This window comes from Oryzias melastigma, linkage group LG7, assembly GCF_002922805.2.
Source record: "Oryzias melastigma strain HK-1 linkage group LG7, ASM292280v2, whole genome shotgun sequence".
Lineage (NCBI taxonomy): Eukaryota > Metazoa > Chordata > Actinopteri > Beloniformes > Adrianichthyidae > Oryzias > Oryzias melastigma.
Genome location: NC_050518.1, coordinates 21,260,950 through 21,276,173, shown reverse-complemented (window position 1 = coordinate 21,276,173; position 15,224 = coordinate 21,260,950). Strand labels below are relative to the sequence as shown.

The 15,224-nt window shown below is 39.1% G+C and overlaps 1 protein-coding gene across 2 annotated transcripts in view; it reads left to right on the top strand.

Moving 5' to 3' along the window:
- LOC112159050 (extracellular sulfatase Sulf-2) overlaps positions 1–15,224 on the top strand; it is a 78,111-nt gene that overhangs the window by 16,777 nt on the left and 46,110 nt on the right. The window contains exon 2 of one of the 2 annotated variants that reach the window (XM_024292866.2): positions 11,900–11,944. The exons of the other annotated variant lie outside the window; for it this stretch is intronic. The gene's annotated coding sequence lies outside the window, so the exon portion shown is untranslated. The remainder of the gene's footprint in view (positions 1–11,899; positions 11,945–15,224) is intronic. 2 annotated transcript variants of the gene reach the window in all.

The following is a 15,224-nucleotide window of genomic DNA, read 5'->3' as shown; positions in this document are numbered from 1 at the left end:
AAGTCCAAAAACATGATTCATAGGATAAATGGTGACTCTAAATTGCTTGGATGTGTAATTGCCTCATTTACAAAACAGTAGCTGGTATAGGCTCCAGCAACCATATGACCCCTAGTGATTTACTGGGATTGGAGGATGGATTGATATTATAATCGGTTAAAACATTGAGAAAATATGCAAATAAATTCAATTTCTAGATGTTATTGAAGAGATTTTTCGGAAATCTTGCCAGGAAATTAGTAATTCTCATATCTATATTTTCCTCAAAATATTACAAGGCGCAGTCTTAATTAGGGCCTCAATTTCTGTTCTTAATTCATAAAAAGGCACACCGTAATATAAGGCACAAATAAAAATGGTAACAGAGGCAAAACAGTTAGTTTAGTTACATTTGATTCCACTATTTAACAAAACCACTCTTCTTTTTTAAATCAGTCTTCTCCCACTAAACATCTTTAGTGTTTGAATGAAACAGCGGCGTAATTCCATAATCAAGCATGCCGGTTCCCTCCCATTCTGAGTCTCATTGCCAGGCGGTTGTTCAGCAATGATGTCGGCGGTTTTAGTGAAAGCTCGGACACCATTTCCAGCACATCTTTAGCCCAGGTGTCAACAATGGGCTCGCCCGGCGCTGCTTTCTAGTATAAGTGTCCACTGTATGTCATCCATTGCTCCCACGAACGAAGACACGTGCTCTATTTTGCTTTTCCTCTGGTGGCAACAGGAACCTTTAATTAAGGTCTGCAGGGGCCCTCTCGGAGTGTGATCAAACACTAATTCAGCAGAGTTGAATCAGCAAACAAACTGTAAAAACGTGCGTAAAGTTTGGCTGGATCTCTGCGCGACGTGCAGCCATGCATGTGCGCGGAGATTCCAGAGCATTAAAAATCCAATTATAGTTTCACAAACTGTCAATTTCAGCACAGGACATAGTAACATGATCATCACCTCGTTGAACAATAGAATTCAGTCAGACAGCGCACGTAATGGCGCAGGCCGGGTAAAGCTTGCGCTCTGAAATGCTGGCCGATGTTTATGTGCTTGTTGCACTAAGCTGGGTTTCTGCAGTAACTTGAGATTTGGTAAACTTTACCGCCATCCACATTGTTTCCCAAGAGCACGACTTGCCAGAATCATTGTCTGTGACCTACATGTGTCCCTCGAAATGTGGAACGTGTGACCATCTTTGCACTCGCCGCTCCTGTCTCAGCGAGAAATGGTTCGACAGTCAATCGAGCGGAGACTTCCCAAAGTTATACGAGAACATTTGACAGATTTTGGAACTTGACACACACAAAAGGCGCACCAGATTATTAGGCGATTTTTGAAAAAAGTTTAGGCTTTTATGCGCCTTATAAAATAATAGTCATTCTACCTGAAATTAAAACATTTTTCACAAACATTTGAGCTAAAATTCTGTCAAATAACACTCAGGGAAACTCAGCAGGAAAACAAATCAATTTTTACCTGCTAACATTTAATTCTGTGAAGATAAGAAACCCTTGGAACTATTCAAGAATTTATTTGCATCATGAAAGTGAATTGCAGCATTACCGTGGTTTAACAAAACAGGCTTTCTTTTTTAAAGTTGACATGTTTTTACGAATATTATGATCTGTCTGCTTTTTCTGATTCAACTTTACACAACCTTTATGTTTCCACTTGTGATGAACTGAAACCCCTGAAAGTGCAGAGTGTATTTTGAAAATTCAAAAGTGTTTGACAAAAAATATAATTAAAATGTCATCCATGAATTATCATTCATCTTTGGTTAATGTGATAAGAAAACAGACACATTTTGAAACTGATTTGTTAGGATTCATGGGTTTAACTACAGTGCAGCAAAGGGGCAGTATGTATTTTTCATTTTTTTTTTCCTTAAGTGGAAGCGAGTTGAGTCCGAGAATGTGTGCAGAAATTAGATCTAGGTTCAGGTTCAGGTTCAGGTCCTCCATTTGCATGAAGACCTTCAGCAAGCTCTCATTATGCAGCCAACACACGAACACGCCGAACGGACCACCAGCTCTGCTAATTGGAGACGTATCACCCCCCTTGTGTCTCGTGGTCCTTCTGTTTCTTTTACTTACACAAACACACACGCACCAACACACACGCTTTCTCTCACAGAGGACACAGAAGCCCAGTGGGAATTTGAAGCTTGGAGCGAATTGAGAGAGAAGGCAGAAAGTCATTACCTCTCAAACTTCTGTGTGTGTGTGTGTGCGTGTGTGCAGGGGTGTATGTGTGTGTGTAATCCCACCATCAGTATGCCACTCAGGCTTCTCTACAGGAGGGAGGAAATTGAAGAAAGAGAAAGCGAGGAGAAAGAGTGGAAGGGAGGCGCCGACAGTCCAATATGGAGTTCTTTTGATTACAGATGGTAAATGTGGCATCACTCCCCTCCTCTTCCTCCTCCTCTTCTTCATCGCCTCCTTGCCTCTTCTAACTCTGAAGATCTGAAGGCAAACGTGAGAAGAATCACTTACTTTGCCGTGTGTGTGTGTGTTACTGTATTTTGGACTGCAGCGGTTTCATTAGAAGCAAAGCTGAGGTCACGCGGATTGACCCACCGCGGTGTGGCACCTGGAGCTGCTGCTGTTTCATTAAATTCACTTGCTTGCTGCTCTGACCCCTTGAGTCATGAAGCTCTCTGTTTGAGATGGTTTCGAGCTGCGTTCATAACAATTTCTCACACCTCCAGTCTCCTATTTCACCTCAGAACAACCCAGAACCATGACGACTGCATCTGACTGCAGACGTTCATGCGGTCTAAGCAGAACTGCGTCCTGCCCTTCTGTGTTTCTGTGAGGAGGAGGCGACGTTTGAATGTCAGCTTTCAATTAAAGTAGAAGTTCCTGATGTAGGTTCAGCTTTTCTCATGTATATCATGTATGAAACTGGATTGTTTTCAGTGTAGGACATGGTGTACTCCCAAATCCAAAAATGTTCGGTCCATGGAGGCTTGTCTGCATAAATACAGGTTTTACCTATGGTGTGTAACAATGACATAAACATGATAGAAATTAGGAAATAAAAACACTGTGTTAGTACTCTCCGCATTGACACCAAAAAATTAAACATTCATTAATCAATGAAAATGTTTACATTGTCAGTTTGTCAATGTGTAAATTTTGGAGCAAAAAACAAGAAAAAGGTCTGGGTTTCAAAATAAAAGCTTTAATTGAACTTTCAAAATAAAGATTTATAAAATATTTCGGTAACACTTTAGATGAGGTGAAAAGACGCGTTCACAACCATAACACAAGCTACATAGATCTACGATGTGGTTATGCTAAACCTAACTGGTAAATTAATCAAATAAATTCTGGTTTAACCACTACTCTTTGTTTTATATTATAGCTGGAAACTGTTTATTAAAACACAAAAACAGATCTAAAACTTTTAATAAAGCCATAACCTGATCTTGTGTCTCTGACATGTTGAATAAAGAGCTTTTCTTTGATCATCAGGACTGCTGTCTGGGCTGACAGAAGCAGCTGTGATTGATAACGATCTCTGAGTGGGTTTGTTTTGTTCAAAAGTCTGAACATTTTGTTTCCTGTGATCAAACAATCTAATCTGATGTCTCACTAAACATGTAATGTTTCCATAGATGAGTTATGCGGTCGTAAAGCCATGACTCCAGGGAGATGGGAGAAAACAAGACTGTTTTTTTCACTTAAACCACAGAACAGGTTTGTCGAGATCTCTCCAACATTTGATTTAAGGTTGAACTTGGCTACCTTTCCAAGTTCTGGAAAACAGACTTTGGAAGATGAGAGACGCACTATGACTGTGTGGGATATTACAGTTTCCTTGTTGTGACCCAGTAAGAGGAACCTCACATTCCTGATTAATGACGCAGACTGAATCCAAACAAAGGAAATCTACAAAGTTGTGTTATTTGTTAATGTGGATGTCCATGTGTTTGCTTTTCCACTTGGGGGTCATAAAACACAAAGAGTGGTCCCTGCAGCATAAAGGTTTCTGAGAGAATGAGCTGAGATTCCTTCATTCTGTTTCCAGAAAGTCCTCAACCGGGCTGAAGTAGATTCTGCTTTTCTAAAGTCATCCCTCCCCAGTGTCACCCTGAGCATGCTCAGTACAGGACAGGGACTACATTTCAAAACTTCAGAAATTCAACAAACGGACGATTTCAGATTCCGAGGGTTAAGATAAATTTCTTAACATTTGTTTTTACAGCAATAAATCCTTGGAACCTTTTACCATTAATTTAAAAGAAAAATGTTCAAATTATGCTTTTAAAAAAAAATTAACCGAGGTCACATTTTGGAGCTGCATATTTTAAATGAGATATATATATGAGTAAAAGTGGAATGAGGTATAAATTTTGATTGTGTAATTGATTTAATCATCAAAATTCTGGGTGTGGGAACAATTTTAAATTGCTATTTAAAATGTGAGTTCAATGTGGTTCCATAATGTATTTTTATGATTGAATAAAACAGCTTTGATGTTTTTTTTTCCCTTTTTAAGAATTGTGTTGTTGTATGATGTGTTTTGTATGAAGGACCCCAGGAAGAGTAGCTGTCTGTCTCTCCATGGTGGCTCTCTGGCTACACTTTTGGCTAATTTGTTATCTACTGAGGTTTTTTAGGCTAGTTTGGAGTTTAGCTTCTATTTTAGTAACATGCTAACGTTTTTGGCTAACTTGGCATCAGCTGAGGTTTTTTTAGGCTAATTTAAAGTTTAGCTTCTATTTTAGCATATTGCTAACGTTTTTGACTAATTTAGTTTAGTGATCATTTTTAGGCAATTTGGAGTTCAGATAATAATTAAACAAGCTAGCTTTTTTGGCTAATTTGACCCCTACTGTGGTCTTTATGCTTATTTGGGGTTTAGCTAGTATTTTAGCAACATGCTAACATTTTTGGCTAATTTATTATTAAGTGGGACTTTTAAGGTTAATTTGAGTTTAGCTTTATATTTTAGCAACAGGCAACATTTTTTGAATAATTTATTGTACTGAGTAATTTAAGGATATTTTGGAGTTTAGCTAGTATTTAAGCAACGAGCTAGCTTTTTGGCTAATTTAGCATTTGCTTAGGTAAAAGTCCAGATAAAAAAAAAAATAATAATAATCACATTTTGAGAGATGCTAGTTTCTTTTTATATTTTTGCTTTTGTTTGTGCCAAAAATAGACATAGGTGATATTTAAAAAATAATGTAATGAATGCAAATCCAAATTTCTTAAGGGCTAAAGTAAATCTATGAGATCTATGCTCGGCTCTTTCTAGGTTTCTAGGTTTTGATTAGTAGAAAACAAGTACAAATGGCTCTTTTACTGTTAAAGATTGCCGATCCCTGGTCTAAATAGTCATGAATGTGCGTGTTTGTGTGGCCCTTTGACAGACAAACTGTCCCTTTAGCAGTAGCTAGGATAGGCTCCAGCATCTCTGTGACCCCCTAAATGGATCAAACGGCCTTAGAAGACGGTTCGATAGTTTCTTGTGCTTTTCCAAAAAGAAACAAAATCCACCACCACTCCCAATCTGTGTGAAAAATTAACCTTTGAAGTTGAATAAAGTTTCCCCTCGAACATTAGGAACAGGTCCTGAGATCCAGAGTATCCAGTTTATGTCCATGTCCATCTTCAAACCGGACATTTCACACTCTGGGAGTCACAAACATATCACTGGTTACTCTAAAACAGTGTGCAGTAAATGTTAAAACATAAAGAATCCTGCACCAGATTGATGTCTTACTTTAAATTATTATTGTTGTCTTGAAGAAGATAAAGCAGTTTAAGGGTTCCTGTATGTGGTTCTAAATGAAAACCCAGTTTGTTTCGCTGCAGATGATTTGTGGTTCAGCTCCAGCTGACCCAAACTCGCCCACATTCCTCTGACGGTGTGTGCATGTGCATGTGAGTGCATGTGTCTGTGTGGTCCAGGCACTGCTTGAGCTAAAATCAACTCAAAACTGTTTGCACAGTTTAATTTATTGGGGCTTGTTGAGGCTTTGGAAGCCGGTGTTAGAAGTGAGGCTAAATAAATCTGCAAAAAGTGGTTGTAAGTTATTTTTATGTCCTCTAATGTCACGGATGCACCAGTGTGTGCAGGTTTTGTCCTTCCCACATGTGGTTCCCATCACCAAGGAGACAATCGAAAGCAGATGGGGCAGAATTTCTAAAATCTTCATTACACAAACAGTGAGTTATTGCTTGGCAGGTTCTCAAAATTATTTGAGTCATTGATTGATTCTGAATCGAACTGGTGAGAAAATAAAAAAGAGTGAAGGAATATTCATTTTTTTGGCCTTTCACTACAGCAGATGCACCCTCTTTGATCCAAAACACCAGTTCCAAAAATATTCTAGGTTCCATGGTTCTATACCTGCCCTAAAGCACCAAATACTGACACACCTGCCAACTGCCCTCAATTATAGAAGAAGACACAAGAAAGAATCCAAGTTAGAGTAATAGTCAGAGCTCCTTTGTCCTGTTAGAGCCTGAAATCTTAGCAGTTTTGCCAAAGAGAAAAGAGAGGACAGGTTTTTTGATTTGGCCTAAAAACAGCATAATCCTAATTAAAAGACCACTAGGGAAGATTTTAACATAGATAAAAAATATTGTTGGAGTGGGACTTTAATGGATATATTTGTCTGCAAGTAGATACATCAGAAGGGAGAACGACAAGTTTTTTTGCTCTGTATTTTTTCGTCTGCTCCTGATTTTATCTTATTTTTTTTTTGTTTATATCTTCCATCATGAGAAAATGATGCACAGTTTCATTACAGTTAAAGTTACTATCCTGAGGTGAAGCAGGGAAACTCCAGGCTGCACTGACCGAAAGGTGACTTACACAAGGGGGCGGGGCTTTACAATACATCCATCACAATGCTTAAGGTTACTCCTGCAGGCCTCAGTATCAGGTTTTCACGTTACGTAGTTTGTTGTTTTTCAGGATTTTGAAAGCCGATCCTAAAGTCTGATTCCTCATTAAAAATAAGAGTCATGTGACCTGCAGGTTTGAGTATTTTGCTGTATTTTCATCCAGGTCACCTTTACTGAATCTTTACAATAACTGGGAGTCGCCTGACTGTGGATTAGACTAAAAATAATGGGATGAGATAGAAGAGCTCTGAAATAAATCCTGGCCTCATTGAGGTCATAGCCTCTCACAATCTAAAAGCTCGAGCAGAAAAAAAATGAAACAAACAGCAGAATCGTAGATCAGCTCTGCTGTCGGCTGGGAGTTAGGAGGAAAATTGCAGCACTTTGTCTGCAGGACCATCCAGCCTCTGCATACATGTGTGTAGTGTGACTGTGTATACATTGTGTTTATGAGTCCAGCATTGAACCCCCCACAGAGATCTCTATAGGTCTATTTCTGTCTCCGAGTGGGCAGGATGGATGCTCTGCCTGGAGGAGTAAGAGGAGAACAAGCCTCCTCGCCTGTTTGGGTTGTGTCTTGTAAGTTCCTCCTTCCCATTCTATTAGTGACAGCACACAGTAACACAATCATTCATTTGTATTTTTTCCTTTAGTTTATTAAATTACTTTTTTCTTTATTCTTGGAGAACAAACAAAAAAATAAAGATAATTCTTCTGGCACTTTAGTTCTCTGTCCAGCGACTAAGAACTTTTTACAGCTTTTTCACATCAGAAGATTTCTTTGTCTGCATTCTCCACACTGAGTCACACAGGTGTGCTGCTCAGGTGTCATGACAACACAAACCTCACTTCTTTAGTGAGTCTGAACTTCCATCAGCTGTATGTGAGTTAAGGAGACATCCAAGGTTTTAAATCCATGAGCGAAACTCATGCAATATGCTCAGAACAAAGAAATACGTTACAAAGAACATGCAAATATATTTAAATAGGGCTGTCAAGATTAACACGTCAAATCAAAAAAATGTAACGTGTTAATATTTTTTATCGCAAATTATTAAACTTTCGTCTTTTGCTTCCACGGTGTGCCTTTAACTCTGAAAAAGCACACTTTGTTGAGTTTTTTCACACTTGCAAAAGAAATATCCTACCAATTTTTAGCACTTTATTCTTGTCATTTTCTTGGTTTCGATTGCTTTTTCACTCAAAGCTGATTTGTGGTGCGGCCCGTTATCATGATAACATGACAAGCATCAGTTCGGAGAGAAAGTTCACCTCTTACTGCTTGTGTTTGTCCAGATGAGGATGCAAACATTTGTTTTGAAGAAGCCGGAGCAGTGATATAGTGACTGGAACTTCCTTTAAAGATGGTCATCCACACCCAGCAGCCAATCAGAATCGAGGATTCACCTGGAACGTGATAGAAGTTCATCTTAAAATTGTTAAAGTGCAGAAACGCAGTTTTGTTTCTTATAACTGTATGTGAGTACCTTGGATTTCTTTTTGTAGTAATATAAAAGTATTTAGAATTCTGCTTATCTTATTATTGATGTGCTTTTATACACACAAATTACACTTCTGGGATCTCTGAATTAATAGTTCATAAAGTTAGAAATTTCAGACAAAAAAAGGTTAGGAAAATGTGTATTTTCTTGCCTGCTTTTGTTCAAAAACTACATATTGTCATAAAAAATGTATTTTGTTAAACATTGCGATTAATAGCAATCCAAAAGTGTGATTAATTGGATACATTTTCTAATCGATTGACAGCACTAAAAAAGAAACACATAAAAACATTCATATTTTTGAATTCTGTAGAAATTGGTATATTGGTTAGTAGAGGTACATAGGACAGCAGCATTCATTTAAAACAGCCTTTACCACATCCAATCCCTCTGTTATCAATGATCAGACTTGTATGACACCAGCTCACAGTAGTTGTCTGTTTAGCTGAAATATAGACTCAGCAGAAGCCTGATGTTCAGCTGATGCATTCGCATTACGATGTGCATGCGGCTGCAGAATGTGATCTCTCATTAATGAGAGGATGCTCCAGCACACATTTACAACCTTAACCTGAATAAATGTATGAGTGAAACAGGTAAACTTAGATCTTTCCAGCTGGAATAAGATCATATTTTAAAAAGTTGCATATGAAAGTAGACAGGTGGGACGTGCAATTTAAAATATTCTGGCCTATAGGCACCTCATTTGGAAATGACGGATCAGAGGAAGGACAGGAGGACGTTGTGAAGAGTCCATCAGCAAAAAAAAATCATACAGGCTGTTTGTTTAAGCTCTGATCATGTTAATTAAATGCAGAAAAACTTGGCAGTTCCACCTGTTAGATGACTAAAGTCTATAATAATATAAATAATGCATTAATTGGAATATGGTGAGCGTGAAAAGTAGTGGATTCTTGAAGGAGGCTCCAAATAGGGTCCTTTGTGTTTGTGCTGCAGGTGTTCCCGCCTGACTCTGGTTTGACAGACAGCAGACGGCATGGATGGGTCAGAGGAGCGGGGTGAAGGTGCAGCTGCTCTGCTGCTGAAGACGCAGCCTGAGGGCCTCAAAGCCACAGAGCTCCAGTGAACTGATAGGTCAACAGGCTAGGAGGATGGATGAGAAAGAAGGGAAGGGCACCCGAGTCCAGCTGATGACCGCTGCTTGCAGCAGCCTTCAGCTATTTGGAAAGAGGAGGAAGATAAATAAATAAGACAAATGCCCCCTTCTCATGGAGGACAAACAACATCTTGCCCGCAGCTCTCCTCTGCTGCTGAAGCAGAGAGAGCTGCAAATAAATCCCGAGAAAGCCTTCCAGCTTCACTCTAACGCTGACCGTTTCAAACAACCAGACAGGCAAGAATTTGATTTAAAGTCCAGCTTGAAAGCCTGCATGTCCAAGATTTACTGATCAGCTTCATGAAAGATTAAAAAAGAAGAACTGAAGTGTCTGGAAGGTTACGTACAAGTTTGAACGTGTAAAAATGAAAAAGCGGAGCGTTCATGCATTCCTATGTTAAACTTGCACATAAATTAGTTGTCTATGTGCATTTACTTATATTTCCAATTTATTTCTATTCAAGGTGAACTCTAAAAATCAAAAGGTTTTTGATGTTGTCTTTCTCCTGAGATTCTAAAAGTCTTTCCTTTTAATTTTAGATATTTCTTGAATTTTGGTTAAGGAAATCAATAAGTTAATCGGTGATGCTTCAACACAAAATCTTTAACATACTTTAAATTTTCAACCCTGAACACGATCAACGTCATTCCAGTAGATTCTGATGGAGAAAAGCGGCTCGTCGAGCCGCTTTTCTCCTTCAGAATCTACTGGAATGATCGCATTAACTGTTGAAAATTTACAGTAACTCAAAGAACAGGAATTCCCCCTCCGATGAAAATCTTTTTTTTTTGAGTTTTTAACATGCATGTGTGGCATTTTTCTTCCTCGTCCCATCGGACATCCGGATCAAAACCATACGGCTGGGCATTTTTGTGTAGCAGCGGTGAAGATTTATAGATAGACACAGAGACACAGAGCTACCACAATCAGACAGTGGGGATCAGGGGCGGAGCTATTCAGCTCAGCACTAATAGCCACGCCCCCTCAGTGGAGATTTTGGAAACAGAGGCTTCAGATCAACATGAAAAATGTATTTTTAAGACATTTAGATTGTGGGATTTTGGTTAAAGACTTCATAATCATAATTAAATTACACTCTGGGAACGTTTTTTTTAAATAAAATTAATTGTTATAGGGGGATTTTAAAGATACACTGTGATCAGGAGTGTGTGCATAGTTCCTGGGAGAACAAATCTGAGCTAAAAGAGTTCACAAATGAGAGAGAAACTAGGGAAATTGCAGTTTGCTCGGTGTGTGTCAAGCAAACACATCAGTGATGATTGCATAAAGTTGAAATAATCTTTGAGAAAACTCGACTTTTAGTCGGTATATTCCTATTGGTTGGTTTCGCCTCTTGACTCAGATCAAACACTCATATGCTCACACACTTTTATGTTCCAGAGAAAGGGAATCAAAAATGTGCCTCTGTCTCCTGTCAGCCCTGCCAGCTGCCTGTCACACTGTTGATTCACGGTGTCATTTGTGGAGCAGCATCGGTGTGCCGGTGTGTGCCCGCCTGCCATGCTCGAGCCTAGCGCTGCATCTCTGCTTTGTGAGTTATCCATCTGTCAGCCGTGCCAAAGACTCAGACCCTCGAGAGAACGCACAGCCTTACCGGGGCGCACAGACACGCACCGTCTCAGGTGGAGCAGCAGCTGTTGTTTCCACGGTATCACTGTCACCATGGCAGCTGACCACCCGTAAAGGTGTGTTTGAGCAGAGCGGAATGAACTCCTTTAGTGATATTTCTGGGAAATGTGCAGCTTTCAAACAGGAGTTTGAAATCTTAAAACCTTTGGTGCCAGTAGTTTGGATTTAGGACCCAAATTGAATTGTGGTCCTAAAAAGGGGGTGTAATGCAGGGTGACACCCAGAGCCCACCTGTTAACTCCACCCCTCTCTGCTTTGAGAGCATAAGAGTCCATTGGAGCTCAAATCTTCTAATGTCTGCCATCAGGCTTTCATCCTGAATTCACCTCCATGTAGCGTTTGGCTGATGAAGCAGCAGGACGTGTGCCTCGGCTTTTGTCGTCATATTACGGCTTTTGTATTTGTGTTATGGTTTTTGTTGTCGTGTTAACAAATCAAATCAAACTCTATTTATAAAAGCGCCTTTCATACTCAGAGCAACTCAAAGTGCTTAACATTTAAAAACAAAACATACATAGTAAAAGTCCAACCCACCCTTCACACACATACATTTGTAATTTTTCTTTCATTTCAAACAAGAAGTTTTATGTCTTAAGATGAACAGTAAGGTACAAAAAGTAGTAATCTTCAGAAACAAGCTGCATACTGGAACATCTCCAGGTGTTAGAACCAGCAGAAGATCTCTGAGGGGGAGGAACAAAACGCCCACATTTGAAGTTGTTGGATCCACTGGACTGGATATATTTTCATGTGATCCGTCTTTGTTTTCCAGGTTTCTGTAAAGGCCGGTCGGTGAAGCCCTCAGCGTCTGCTCAAGGTAACAGGCCTCTTAGTCTATTGTACTTCATGGTGACCCAACACATCGTCTTCACCTTAACCGTCCGTGGTCGGTTCTTTGGAAAAATTCAGTAGATGCAACGACCAGTTATATGTTGCACTGCTAAAAATGGTTCCTTTAAGTTTCCTGCTTAGCCTGAAAGTTTTCTGTTTCAATGCAGTCATGTAGTGTTTCTGTCAGTTTCTTTTTGTTACACTGCAGGCTCTGCTGGGGGGGTTAAATCTCCGTCGGGGCAGAGCTGCAGATGACTTGCTAATTGATTAGCCTGACCTACTGCTGCCAATGAGGCCAGACCCCCCCCACACACATACACCCACACACAGTGCCAGGGACCCTGCGTACAGCCGGCCCGGTTGTGGTTCTTGTTGATCCTCAATCATTCCCTCACTTCAAAGCTGGAAACTGTCCCATTCTTTTTCTTTTATTGATTCTTACTGACAGTGTTGGGAGTAACTAATTACAAAGGTAATATTTTACAGTCACAAATCGAATTTTTCTTTGAATATTTAGTAGTGTTCCTGATAGTGTTACTGATGATGTGCATAACTTTTATGTAACAACTAAATAACCAACCAGTTGTTTATGTTCAAAGAGGCCAGACCACGAGGCATTTGAGTTTTTTCCTGCTTGTTGTCGGTCACTTTAAGTTCTGTTGGATTCCTTTGGATTTAAAACCTTGTTCACAAATGCTCATACTTGTCTGTGGGCAACAAATAGGTAAACCTGTATGAGGCATGCAGGTGGCGTGCATGAAATTTCAATGTCACAGATCACTCGGTGAGCCTGTAGAAAGTAAATGTCATTTTTCCTACGGGCATGCTGCGGGAAGCTTTATCTTTATCTAACTCAGTATTTTAAAAAGTAAACTTCCTACAGAGGGTTTAACTTTAGTCTTGTGTTGTTAATGACAACAACTCATTTCAGTTTTTAATTGCATAAAAGAATCCCTAAAAATTCACGTATTCCATCAAGGCTTTTTGACTTCATAAGACACCTTGATTTCAACATTTTTTTTTTTATTATTCTAAAATACTCTGGTAGAAATGATGTACTTTCTGGTGTTAGGGTCAAGTTAACCCAGTTATATAAAATAACTTTATAAAGCAATAATCACAGACAAAAATTAAAATCATGAGTGGATTTCAGCCTCCTCCCAATCACTTCGGGGGATGCTCATTTGTCTGGTTTAGTCGTAAAAAAGCAAACCAAACTTTTTTTAAAGTCCCAGAAACCCACAGAATTATTAAAACCAACATTTCCATGCATAAGGAAGCCCAAGAAGACACTCAAAAGATGTATTTTAAAGCCTATTTAAGACACGGGTTGAAACTGACCTGTTCATTTTAAACTGTGGATGGTAACGGAAAGCTAACTCAAGAGGAATTAAACCTGAAGATTGATATATAAATACAAAATATGGTTTCTGGTTAAACTTTCCACTGTGCCAGAAATCTAGTTGAGGTCAAGCTTCTCATGGGCTCAACTCAATCCTCCATTGGTGAGCATCTAAGTGCCAGATTAGAGAAGGATGCTACATAACACACCAAAACCATCATTACTGGATGTCTTGAAGCTTTTTTGGCACGTTTTTGTCTGTTAAATAATTTGTATTTGAGCAGACTCACACTAAGCAGGTCGTTCATATATTTGACCCATAGAGCTGTGATATGAGGAGCACTAGTTCTGACAGAAATGCAGTGTTTAAGCACTCATTTGACCCTGAGAACTGCCCTCCAAAATTGTCTGTTAATAGGCTCAATTTGCGGGCTTTTAAGCGTTTTCAGACATTTCTAGTTTTGGTCCTGACACTGAAAGTGGATCCACGTTTAGCTGTCTAACAGCCCTCCACACACGGCGCAGGTCATCTCTGCGGCCAAAGACTGACAGTTCCTCTCTAATTGGTGTTGCTCAAGACTTTGGAAATCTCCAGGCTGGCACAAAACAGAACACCATGTGCAGGTGTAGCACTAGACCGGCACGGAGTGGACACGTTTCTCCTTAAGGTGGAGCTTTATTTTGAAAAAGCATTTAAAAGGTAAAATATTTTCTTCATAAAATAGGTCTGCTCATCAGTTTAACTATAAAAAAAGATGAGATTTCACTATTGAAACCCCTCCTCCTACTACAAAATTTTAATTTGCAAACTAAACTCTGCTTCTCTGAAACAAAAGGAAAAAAATGTAAATGCAAATCAGGTTTATATGAGTTCATTGTGAACAGAGCCAATGTGGAGTTGTTCAGATGAGTCCGACATCCTGCTGTTGACTTTCTGTTTATCAGTTAGAGGCGAGCTGCTGTGAGGACAACAAAGAAGCATCTTTTAGTCTGTCACTCCCTCCATCTGCGTCGCTGCTCGTTATTCAGCCGAGCTGCCAGATTAGAACTGTTCATTATTCAGTGACTTCTCTTTGTCTCTTCATTTCAGCTCCGTCTGACCTTTCATTTGCACCTCTTTTGTCTTTCACCTCACTTCTTCTTCTCCATCACTTTGTTTCAGCGTTAAATCTGCCTGCAGGGTTGGTCAAACTCAGGTGTCTGAAAATGTAAAAGAATCCTGCCAGTCTTTGAGTTTCTGTGAGTCGTAAACTAGTTAAAAGGCTTTTAAGATTTCTGCCAATAACCTGGTCATTTTTTTTCCTGAAATGGTCGTTTACATGGACTTTTTATTGGTAGTGGTTGGTTGAACGCGTGATGAGGGTAGAATCAGTTCAAAACATCCCTGTTAAATCCTCAAAAAGTAGTGAGCCGCTAGAAAATGTGGTCAGAACCGAACAGAACAAAGCTGCTTTTAGCTTCAATGTATTATTGCAAGTGTCAAAGTCAAGGCCCGGGGGCCGGATCCGGCCCTGCAGATAATTCTATCCAGCCTTCCAGATGTTATCTTGTGCTTATTTTTAACTTGTATAATTTTGACAAAATATATTTTTAAGGAGAGTAAAATATTGAAAGTTATTTAAGGTTTAAGCTGATTTATTCTGGAATAATATTCCTGCCTGTTTTTATTCATAATTATGTTAAAAAGTTGCAGTTTTAAAGCTTTAAAACTTGGCATTCTGCTAGCTTTTTGAACTATTTTGGCATTTACTAAGATTTTTTTTTTGCTATTTTGGAGTTTAGCTAATATTTCATCTACATGCTAGCTGTTTTGGCTAATTTAGGCTTTTTTTATGCTTTTTAGGCTTTTATGAGGTAAGGCTATTATTTACATAGAAGCTAATTGCTCTTTTTTTTGTTTGTTTTGTTTTTTAAGCTATTTTGA